This window comes from Gossypium raimondii, chromosome 8 (assembly GCF_025698545.1).
Source record: "Gossypium raimondii isolate GPD5lz chromosome 8, ASM2569854v1, whole genome shotgun sequence".
Classification (NCBI taxonomy): Eukaryota; Viridiplantae; Streptophyta; class Magnoliopsida; order Malvales; family Malvaceae; genus Gossypium; species Gossypium raimondii.
The window spans coordinates 15,093,107-15,105,058 of NC_068572.1; the positions used below are offsets into that span (position 1 = coordinate 15,093,107).

The 11,952-nt window shown below is 37.6% G+C and overlaps 1 long non-coding RNA gene across 1 annotated transcript; it reads right to left on the reverse strand.

The window, feature by feature from the left end:
• Positions 1-128: 128 nt before the first annotated feature.
• Positions 129-919, reverse strand: LOC105790899 (uncharacterized). Its single transcript, XR_001132649.2, has 2 exons — positions 779-919; positions 129-455 (listed from the first exon to the last, which is right to left on the reverse strand). It is a non-coding gene; the product is annotated as an uncharacterized LOC105790899 (long non-coding RNA).
• Between the last annotated feature and the right edge of the window lie 11,033 nt (positions 920-11,952).

The window sequence follows — 11,952 nt, forward strand, 5'->3', positions numbered from 1 at the left end:
TTTGCCCACATTATTTTCAATGCCAAAAACTGAACTAGGAAATCGTATCCAACCACGAAACTTGGAAACTGCAGCAGTTATCACAACATGGTGAAGAAAAACATGAACTATTAGGGGAAAAGGAGAGCTAGAGATAAGGTCAGAATTTAAACAGATAGAAGGGGAACGCAACAGAGGATTACTATTGTACAAAGCCAAATTTAGCCCGGGGCCCAACAACTCAAAATTTTAGCCCATTACAGAACCTGCCCAAAAACAATTCCCAAACTAAACCCACCAGCTACCAGCCCAAACCCAAAATTAAAACTAAACCCTAATGGCCCAAAAGGCCCAAAATACAAAACAGAAACAGTAACCCTAGCCTAGCCTAGCGCCGCACCCCACTTGCCCTGCCACCATCTCTGCTGGCCGCCGCACTGCCACTACCGCCACTGTCCCATCGCCACCTGCTCCACCTGCAAACAATAAAGAAAAACCACAATAGCAAGCAATAGGGGGCTTTGTTTTTTATTTTATTTTCGGTATAAAAACTGATGGAAAACAGATTGTAAAAGGGGGCCGAACTTCATTCTTGTAACAGGGGCTCCCTTCCGTTTTTTGTAAAGAAAAAGAACATTAGCAGAGAAATAAAAAAACAAAAATAGATTTACTCCAAGGTTTTTTTCCTTTTTTCATTTCGCATCTTTTTTTTACCCGTTCATTTCCTATTTTCATACATACATATATACATATAAAAACAGTTTATATTAGCAAAATACAAAAAAAAAGTTTAAATTACCTTTTTTGAATTTTCCGGCCACCGTGTACGGTGGCCGGGACGGTGGCGCGACGGCGGCTCTCGGCCGGGCTATTGACCGGAGAAAAAGGAGGAGAGAGATTTCAGAGAGAAATTTTTTAGTTTTTTTTGGAGAAGAAGAGAAAAATGAATTTTTTAAAAATTTTTATTTATATAGGCTGGCAAAACGCACCGTTTTGCCCAGCCCTTTAAACATCCAAAACGGCGCCGTTTGGCGCAACCCGCGGGCGACCCGACCCGTCCGACCAGGATCCGCGTGTTTTTCACTTGAGGGGTTATTTACGCAATTGGCCCCTCCGCCTTTGCGGTGTTTTAAATGCGGTCCTTGTTGCATTTTCTAATTTGGCCACAAAATTTTATTTCTGTTTCATTTTAGTCCATAGCAGTGCAGCGTTTTGAACGCTTGGTCTATTTCCCATTTTGGTCCCCCCTGTTTCTGCGCGTGTCGCAGTTCGGTCCTTTTCGACTTTTTATTTGAAATTCGCCCAGTATTTTTATTTTTACTTCGATTTAGTCCTTTTTAGCATTTTCATTATTATTATTATTTTCATTATTTTAATAATATTATTATTATTATTATTATTACCATTATTATTATAATTGCTCTTATATATATTTTATATATATGTATACATATTTTTTATATATACTCACGTACATACTTTTTATTTATTATAAATATATTTTTTTACATTTCATATTTTTATATACATATGTATACGTATAAATATCCATGTTTTAATTCATATACATATATATGTACATATACATACTTATATATTTTATGTATATATTATAATTTGTTTACATATCCACATATATTTATATATATTTTTATATTTCATGATAGTTATATACGTATATATATGTACATGTTTACTTATATATATATATTTTATATAATAATTTTAGAATACATATATATATATATATATATTTCATATTTTATAAATTTATGTACATACACAATTTTTATAATGTATATACTTATATTATATATATTTTATTTTATTTTATAATCTATATACCTATATATGTAAATATTTATGCTTTTATTTTTTAAATCCATATACGCATCTTTTATTTATTTTCTTCATTTATTTGTATGTCCATTATTATTATTTATTATGCTTTAGAATTTTTATTTGTTTATTGCTCGTTATTGTACATATGTGATTGATTTTATTTATATACATGTGACTTCTTATTTATTTATCTTTTGTTTTTGCTTGTATTATTTTTACTTACATCATTATCATTGTTATTCCATTACACCCACTTTTATTTACATTTCAAGCAAGAAATTTTAGAAATAAGTAATATTCGGTATTTTGGATCTTGAGAGAATCGAGCCCTAACGTATTGGGTTCCAACTTTCTTCATTGAACTTAAATAATCGAGATTACTCTTTTAAAAATGATAAAAAGCTCATTATCGAGAATTCAATATGTTGTGTCCTAACGCATTGGATGTGACACGTTGTTTTCTCGAGACGAGAATTTTTCGAAATAAATGTAATATTCAATGTTTAATATTTTGATAAATTGTGCCCTAATGTATTGGGTTGCAATTTCTTTATTGGATTTAAACAATTCAATATTCTTTTAAACTTTATTACATGAATCTTTTCAAACTCAAGTTTTAAACGATATCAGGAATTAAAAAAGGATCGTGTCCTAACTTACTGGTCGTGATCCCTTTTTTTATCCAAGATAGTTAAATATCTTTTGAACAAGCATTTTCATTCGCGATCGGAATTCGAGACATTGTGTCCTAACTTATGGATATGATTATCTTTCTCGAATAACGTAAAACATACCCTTTTTCTTGAAAATTTTCAACGTTTTAATACAAGGATCGTATTTTTTTAAAATCCTCCAAAGTTCTCAATTTTCGACATTAAGACATTAAGTAATCAATTAGGTACCAATTTTGGGCGTATCGAGGGTGCTAATCCTTCCTCGTGCGTAACCGACTCTCGAACCCGTTTTTTTTTGAATTTCGTGGACCAAACTTGTTGTTTTAATAAAATCAAACCGTTTATTAAAAACAACCACTTTTCGAGGTGATCCAATCACACCTCATAAAAAAGGATTGGTGGCGACTCCCGTTTCATTTTTCAAAACCCAAGTCGACCCCGTTTTCATCCAGAAAATGGTGTCAACAGCTTGGCGACTCCACTGGGGACTTTAAATAAGAGAGTCAAGCCATGAGTTGATTATTTCTTGTCCCTTTTGTCGAAAGTTGAAAATTTGGTTTAAATATACGATCCTCTCATTGCATTTCATTTGTTTTGAGTTATAGTTTTTATCATGTTTTGTATTTTAAATTTTTATATATCTCTGCACATTGCCTTGCATGACAGTTGGTCACACCTTTTAAGTGGGAGTGAAAAGCTACTCCTTCGTAAGGTTTTCACCTCCGTGCAGGATAGTGGATTACTTTCGGGATACATCCGTACCTATGTCTTCGTGAGATTTTCATCTCCGTGCAGCCATAGGGAAATGTATTCCCCTGAACCGAACTCGGTCTATATGAGCCTCTAATGGGTGAGGATCGAGGAATCTGCTGGTTCGGGTACCTTATCTTTAGAGCCAAACCTCATATAGTGGACTTAGGAACTTAGCCTAGATAGAGCCACTCCAAACCCCTAGTAGTCACCCGATTAGGTACTTTCTATTTTCCTTGTTTATTTTTGTACTAACCCCTCTTTTTGTGCTTTGATTATGATTGCATCGCATCTGCATCTTAGGAAAGAGATATTGATTCAGGTCCGATTACTAAATTAGAAAGCTTGTCATGGAATACGGATTCCTTGATAAAGTGGAAAACAATACGACTTCCCAAATATATTCTGAGAAACATAAGAAGGGCAATGAAAGAGTTCGTGATCTTTACTTCGTGGCCTAAGGGTTCGAGACGATTGTCCAAAAGCCTTCGACAAGCTGACGAGCCTTATGAAGATGGGCAGATGATGGATCGCGACCAAGATCAAGAAAATGAGCTAGCAATGGCATCTATTGGTGAGATTACCTCAAACATGCGGATGAAGAAAAAGATCGATGTTGTTTCTTGGAATATGAGGGTGAGGTCGTACATGTATCCGTTTTATGTAAGGGAATTTGCTTTCTAGAAAAGTTTCCTAAATGTAATTGAATCAGAATCAACGTCTCTTTAGGCATTCATTTCATGCATTTGCATTACATTGCATCATATGCATTAGATTTTCACGAAGTGACCCTAATTATGTAAAATTATTTCAGCTAATCTGGAAAACCAATCAACCAAACATCCTTACGGTACTCGTCGCAAAGCCAAAGAAATGGATCAAAGATTAGAGAAATTGGAGCAAACGCAAAAAGAGATGCAAGACCAGTTACAGGTGCAAATGAAAGAACATATGGAAAAGATCCAGAAAGACATGGCACAAAAGATGAAGGAGTTTCAGGATGACTTAATGACTAAATTGACGCAATTAATAACCAAGGGAGTGGATAAAAGGAAAAGTCCTGTGGTTTGCGATGAAGAAGGAAACAATGATGAGCCACTTTTTTCTCCAGGATACACGCCTCCGCAAGCGCAAATTCAGATTGAACCACATCTACGAAGATCTTCTGTTTCAATTAGGCCTCAGCACTTTCAAGGTGACGCTTCAATACCGAAGAACCTTCAGGTCAGATCTGGTTCTAGTCCTGACAATAATCTGGTTGTCCCGGACTTCGATGAAGTAGCGGAGAAAGACAAGATGAAGGAGGAGTTACCAAAGCAGTTTGAGGAGAAATGGAAATGGATCGAAGAGAAGTTTAGGGCGATAGAAAGTATCGACAGCTATCGTGGAATAGATGCGAAAGATCTGAGTTTAGTTCCGGATTTGGTGCTTCCTTACAAATTTAAGATGCCGGAATTCGAGAAATATAATGGGACCAGCTGCCCAGAAGCTCATATTACTATGTTCTGTAGGCGTATGGCCGGATACGTCAACAACGACCAACTGCTCATACATTGCTTTCAAGATAGCCTCACAGGGGCAGCGTCTAAGTGGTACAATCAATTGACGCGTATCCAGATTAGTTCTTGGAGGGATTTAGCACAAGCCATTATGAAACAATACAGTCATGTAGCTGATATGGTCCCTGACAGAATTACCCTGCAAAATATAGAGAAAAAGCCTAATGAAAGTTTTAGGCAATACGCACAAAGGTGGAGGGAGGTCGCTATCCAAGTTTAGCCGCCACTCCTAGAGAAAGAAATGATGATGCTCTTCATCAACACATTGAAGGCCCCGTTCATCACCCACATGTTAGGAAGTGCTTCGAAGAGTTTTTCAAACATAGTCATGAGCGGTGAAATGATTGAAAGTGCCGTGAGAAGTGGAAAGATTGATGCTGGAGAAAATAATAGGAGGTCAGACTTAAAGAAGAAGGAAAATGAGGTGAGCAATGTGAACACCTACAACAAATCGATTACACAGCCAAGAAAGGTGATTACTAGTCAGCAAGGTTCATCTAGACAAGAATCGTATGTGAAGCAAGGCACTGAGAACCTCCAATTCACGCCAATTCCGATGTCATATAAGGAGTTGTATCAAAGCTTATTCAACGCGCGTATTGTCGCCCCTCTCTACACGAAACCTCCACAGCCTCCGTACCCCAAATGGCACGATGCGAATGCACAATGCGAGTATCATGCGGGAAATACGGGGCATTCCATAGAAAACTGCATTGCCTTTAAGAAACTGGTTGGAAGGCTTATCAGTATGGGCATCGTTAAATTTGATGATTCCTCCACTGCGGAAAATCCATTACCCAATCATAATTGACGAGTGGAGTGAATGCAATGCACAAGCAACTGAAGAAGGGATCTTATTAAATGTTCGCCCTTATAAACTTGGGAGTGTTCTAAAGAAACCTCTGTAGTATTTAGAGCTTACTCAGAATAATATTCAAAACACTTGTTGCTTTCAGCCTAGAGGCAACAAGAACTCTTTTGTGAAATAGGCTCATGTCTAAATGTCATTATTTTAATGAAATGCATCTTTGCGATCTTTTGAACCAATATTCTTTCATTTCTTATGAATGAGTGTTTTTATTATTTTATTCTTTCATCTAAATCATTCTTTCATCTAAATCATTCTTTCATTCATTCATAATCATATTGTGCAGATAATTATTCTTAAATTCATACATTCTTTGTATATTCTTTTGTACCTACAATAGGTCCCTGGATATCAACGACATGAATGACACTGCTACAAACTTAGAATCTCCTTTTCAGCGAGACATGTGTTTAGAGGGATCTCACGACTTTGAAGATGACATAGATCGTAGCTTGTCTCCATACTTGTTGTGGATGGTAGAACAAGAGGATAAACAGATCTTACCTCTCAAGGAATCATTAGAAATGGTAAGCTTGGTGAAGACTAGAATTAACCTGACCACAGAAACGAAGCAAGATCTTGTTGAGTTACCTCTAGTGCTCAAAGATGTTTTTGTATGATCATACTAGGGTATGCCTCGATTCTTATAATAAAACCTGCACAACTGCACGATGTCAGAAATTTACAAGTACGAACGATGCAATTATTTACCGGAGCAATGCCTCTTTCGTTGAGTTAGCATAGCTTTGCCCATTTGAAGTCGAGTTTCCATCCCTTCAAGATGTTGTTGGATTTTGTCCTGATTAAAGAGGAAGATCCAAATTTTTCTGTCGTAGTTGCGTCCCAAAAGGGCTCTATGAAAGAAATCTGGTACCAAAGAAGGTTTCTCACATACAAGATAAAAGTGGAAGATCTTATGTGGAAGACTTTAGAATAACACTGATTCTGGTCGAAAAGCATGACCAAGACTTGCCTAATCTCATGAGTTCCGACTCAAGAAAAAACAAAAAAAAAATCAAAATCAAAAAAATCAAAAAATCAAAAAAAAATCAAAAAATCAAAGTCAAAATAAGAAAAAAAGAAAGAAAAGAAAAGAAAAAGGAGAGGTCAAGGCGAAAACCCGTAAAGGGCGCTTTGACCAAAGGTGGATCTGAGTTGAAAACCCGAAAAAGGGCGACTCAAATTTTGAGCAAAATGGGGCATGGACATCACCATTATCGAAGACTTCTAATGGGCATTGCTTCATTTTGAGAGGCTACTTCATGGATCAAGGTCATCCTATACCGATACAGAATTTCAGAGAGGATGGTATTGGGAAATACATTGAACTTAAATGATAGCACGATAACTGAGGTCTGAAATTAATTCAGAAGCAGACACCGCGTTTTGTCACCAAATTACCTAGAGGTGAACAAGGACTGGCATGAGAAATTACCATTTGCCCTCATTGTTTGTCGAACATCTGTACTGGGGCAACACCTTTCTTGTTGGTTTACAGGATTGAGGTAGTTTTACCTATTGAAATCCCATTGCTTGTTGGAGAGATCCAATCGCGATGTGATCAGTTGGCCCTAGGAAAAAGGTTAAAAGCTATTCATCAGGGTCGGATGTACCAGAAATAAATAATATGAGCCCATAATAAACATTCTCGTCTCAGAGAATTCCACAAGAGGGCTGGATGTTGAAAAAGATTCTTCCTTAACGAAAGGATTCTAAAGGGAAATGAATGCCAAACTAGGAAAGTCCCTATGTTGTAAAGAAGACCATTTTTAGAGGAGCACTGATCCTGAGTGAGATTGCTAAACCTATAAACTCGGATCCAGTCAAGAAACACTTTGTTTAAAGAAGAAGGAAGGACCAAGGTGAAAACCTGCAAAAGGGCACTTTGAATCAAAAAAAAAGATGAAAAAAAAATGAAAAAAATGAAAAAGTAAAAATGGAGAGGCTAAGGGGAAAACCCGCGAAGGGCATCTTAGGCCAAAGGGGATTTGAGTTGAAAACCCGAAAAGGGCGGCTCAAATATTGATCAGATTGGGGCATGTGGTGATCCTGCTATACCTGAAAGGGTAGGGCGACATCTTGGGGCATCGACAGAGTCCTGTAGATCTCCTAAACACATGTCAAACTCAGGAAAGTCTTCAGAAAGTTTGTACAGAGAAGTTCAAGCTGCGATATCAGGGGCACCTAACCTTCATACTATTTATTTATTGAATTTGTTGTTGTTATTGGAATACTTCATTCTTTTTCAAGATACGTGTTCCAATCAATTCCTCTTTTATTCTTGCTACCCTTGATAATTCCTTCATTTCGAGCTTGCTCTCAAATCAATTCTATTTCATTCATCGTTATATTCTTTTTTGAACATGTTTCATTGGAATGATAATACTTTCACAATGGAAGTTTTGCATATTACTCTAGAAGTTTCTAAATAATATAGGGACCTGAAACAGGACTATTGTTTAGAAAATACCAAGTTTAAAGGGTGAAATATCTAAGAGGGAATAGTCTAAGTTAAAGGTTATCTTTTCAGATTTTGTTGTCTAAACATTGATTGAACAAAATGACAAGATGTCGTATTGGTGGCAAAGCTTCAATGAACCAACAAGCGATGTTTACCAGGTAAAAAGAAAAGGTCTTCTAGGAGAAGAAAATTTTGCAATTGTGCATGAGCATTTGGTATGAAACCTTGGGAATGAGGTAAAGGACCAAAGAGCTTCACATTTTGTATCCTTGAATTGCGATAGGAGAAGATTGAGAAAAGCTATATCTTTCTACCCTTAGGTTACAGTGGGAGATTGATGGTACAAATTTTATATCCCAGTGGATTGAACTTTGACGTTCGCAGTGGGGGGCAATCAGATTAAGTGTTTCTTTGGATATGCCAGCTAAGCAAGAAGGCGTTGTAGCACGTCAGTGATAAAGCCTTAATAAGCTTTTGTGTGATGATAACCTAAGCATTAAGGAATCATTTTCAAGACATTTTGCATGTCATTCATACACATCTAGTTAGGAGCATTTGATTCATTCAGATCATGTCATCCTAATCACTAGGCACAATTAGGTTCATAAAATAGAACATACAGGTCATGTTCCCCAGAGAACAGATCAATGAAGTTGCAGATCTTGCCTTCCTGCATTGACAATGAAGCAGATTGAAGACACAAACCTTGCCTCTCTCGGTTGTGATGGAGCTGGTTGAAGACAAAAGATCTTGCCTTCCTGAATTAACAGCGAAGCAGATCGAAAACAAGCCTTGCCTTCATTGGTTGCAGTGGAGCTGGTTAAAGAAGCAGGTCATGCCTTCCTGCATTAACAGTGAAGCAGATCGAAGACACAAACCTTGCCTCTCTCGGTTGTGATGGAGCTGGTTAAAGACAAAGGATCTTGCCTTCCTGTGTTAACAGCGAAGCAGATCGAAAACAAGCCTTGCCTTCATTGGTTACAGTGGAGCTAGATAAAGAAGCAGATCTTGCCGTCCTGAATTAACAGCGAAGCAGATCGAAAACAAGCCTTGCCTTCATTGGTTGCAGTGGAGCTGGTTAAAGAAGCAGGTCTTGCCTTCCTGCATTAACAGTGAAGCAGATCGAAAACAGATCCTTACTTCTCTCGGTTGTGATGGAGCTGGTTGAAGACAAAAGATCTTGCCTTCCTGCATTGACAGTGAAGCAGATCGAAGACACAAACCTTGCCTCTCTCGGTTGTGATGGAGCTGGTTGAAGACAAAAGATCTTGCCTTCCTGCATTGACAGCGAAGCAGATCGAAGACACAAATCTTGTCTCTCTCGGTTGTGATGGAGTTGGTTGAAGACAAAAGATCTTGCATTCCTACATTGATAGCGAAACAGGTCGAAGACACAAACCTTGCCTCTCTCGGTTGTGATGGAGCTGGTTGAAGACAAAAGATCTTGCCTTCCTGCATTGACAGTGGAGCAGGTCGAAGACACAAACCTTGCCTCTCTCGGTTGTGATGGAGCAGATCGAAGCCAGAGATCTTATCTCCCTGAGATTACAGCGGAGCAGATTGAAGTTAGTAATCCTATCTCCCTGAGATTACAGTGGAGTGGATTAAAAAAAAAAGATCTTATCTCTCTGAAGTTACAGCAGAGTAGATCGTATCAGGTCTTATCTCCCTGAGGTTACAGTGGAGTAGACCGAAGAATTTCAGATCTTATCTCCCTGAGATTACAGCGGAGCAGATTGAAGCTGGTAATCCTATCTTCCTGGGATTACAGTGGAGCGGATTAAAACCAATGATCTTATCTCTCTGAAGTTACAGTAGAGTAGATCGCACCAGGTCTTATTTCTCTGAGATTACAGTGGAACAGACCGAAGAATTTCAGATCTTATCTCCCTGAGACTACAGCGGAGTAGATTGAAGCTGATAATCCTATCCCTGAGATTACAGTGGAGCGGATTAAAATAAAGGATCTTATCTCTCTGAAGTTACAGTAGAGTAGATCGTATTAGATTCTATCTCCCTGGTTGGCAGTAGAATAGATTGAAGATCGAAAATGACAGATTTTACCTCCCTGTGATTACAGTGGAGTACATTGAAGCCAATAATTCTATCTCCCTGGTTGGCAGTGGAATAGATTGAAGATCGAAAATGACAGATTTTACCTCCCTGTGATTACAGTGGAGTACATTGAAGCCAATAATTCTATCTCCCTGGTTGGCAGTGGAATAGATTAAAGATTCTAGATTCTGTCCCCCTAAGCAGTAATGGAGCAGATCAACAATAATGAATCAAACCACGAATCTTGTCCGCCCGAAATTGCTGCGAAGAAGATTAAAGCTACAAGTCAGATTTTTTCTGAAATAAAGTAAAGTGGATTGAAGCAACAAGATACAGTGGACTGGACCAAGGCTACTTGAAGAAGACGAGCATCAAAAGAAGTCGAGACTCGGCGAGACCGGGCAAAATTTGTCTTTCTTAGCCTTTGCTCTGTTATCGTTACACGACAACGAGCAAAGAGGGGCAGCTGTACAAAGCCAAATTTAGCCCGGGGCCCAACAACTCAAAATTTTAGCCCATTACTGAACACCCCAAAAACAATTCCCAAACTAAACCCACCACTACCATTAAACCCAAAATTAAAACTAAACCACGATGGCCCAAAAGGCCCAAAATACAAAATGTAAACAAGAACCCTAGCCTAGCCTAGCGCAGCACCCCACTTGCCTGCCACCATCTCTGCTGGCCGCCAGACCACCACTACCGCCATCGTCCCATCGCCACTTGCTCCACTGCAAACAATAAAGAAAAACCACAATAGCAAGCAATAGGGGCTTTGTTTTTATTTTATTTTCAATATAAAACCGATGGAAAAGCAGATTGTAAAAGGGGGCGAACTTCATTCTTGTAACAGGGCTCCTTTCGTTTTTGTAAAGAAAAGAACATTAGCAGAGAAATAAAAAACAAAATAGATTTACTCCAAGGTTTTTTCCTTTTTCATTTCGCATCTTTTTTTTACCGTTCATTTCCTATTTTCATACATACATATATACATATAAAAGCAGTTTATATTAGCAAAATACAAAAAAAGTTTAAATTACCTTTTTGAATTTTCCGCCACCGTGTCACGGTGGTGGACGGTGGCGCGACAATGACTCTCGGCACGGCTATTGACCGGAGAAAAGGAGGAGAGAGATTTCAGAGAGAAATTTTTAGTTTTTTGGAGAAGAAGAGAAAATGAATTTTTAAAATTTTTTTATTTATATAGGTGGCAAAACGCACTGCTTTGCCCAACCTTTAAACATCAAAACGGCGCCGTTTGGCGCAACCATGGCGACCCGACCCGTCCGACCGTGATCCGCGTGTTTTTCACTTGAGGGTTATTTACGCAATTGGCCCCTCCGCTTTGCAGTGTTTTAAATGCGGTCCTTGTTGCATTTTCTAATTTGGCCACAAAATTTTATTTCTGTTTCATTTTAGTCCATAGCAAGTCAAATTTTTGAACGCTTGGTCTATTTCCCATTTTGGTCCCCCTGTTTACTGCAAGCGTGTCGCAGATTCGGTCCTTTTCGACTTTTTATTTGAAATTACCAAGATTTTCATTTTACTTGATTTAGTCCTTTTAGCATTTTCATTATTTTAATATTATTATTATTATTATTATTATTACCATTATTATTATAATTGCTCTTATATATATTATATATATATGTATACATATTTTTATATATACTCACGTACATACTTTTTATTTATTATAAATATATTTTTTACATTTCATATTTTATATACATATGTATACGTATAAATATCCATGTTTTAATT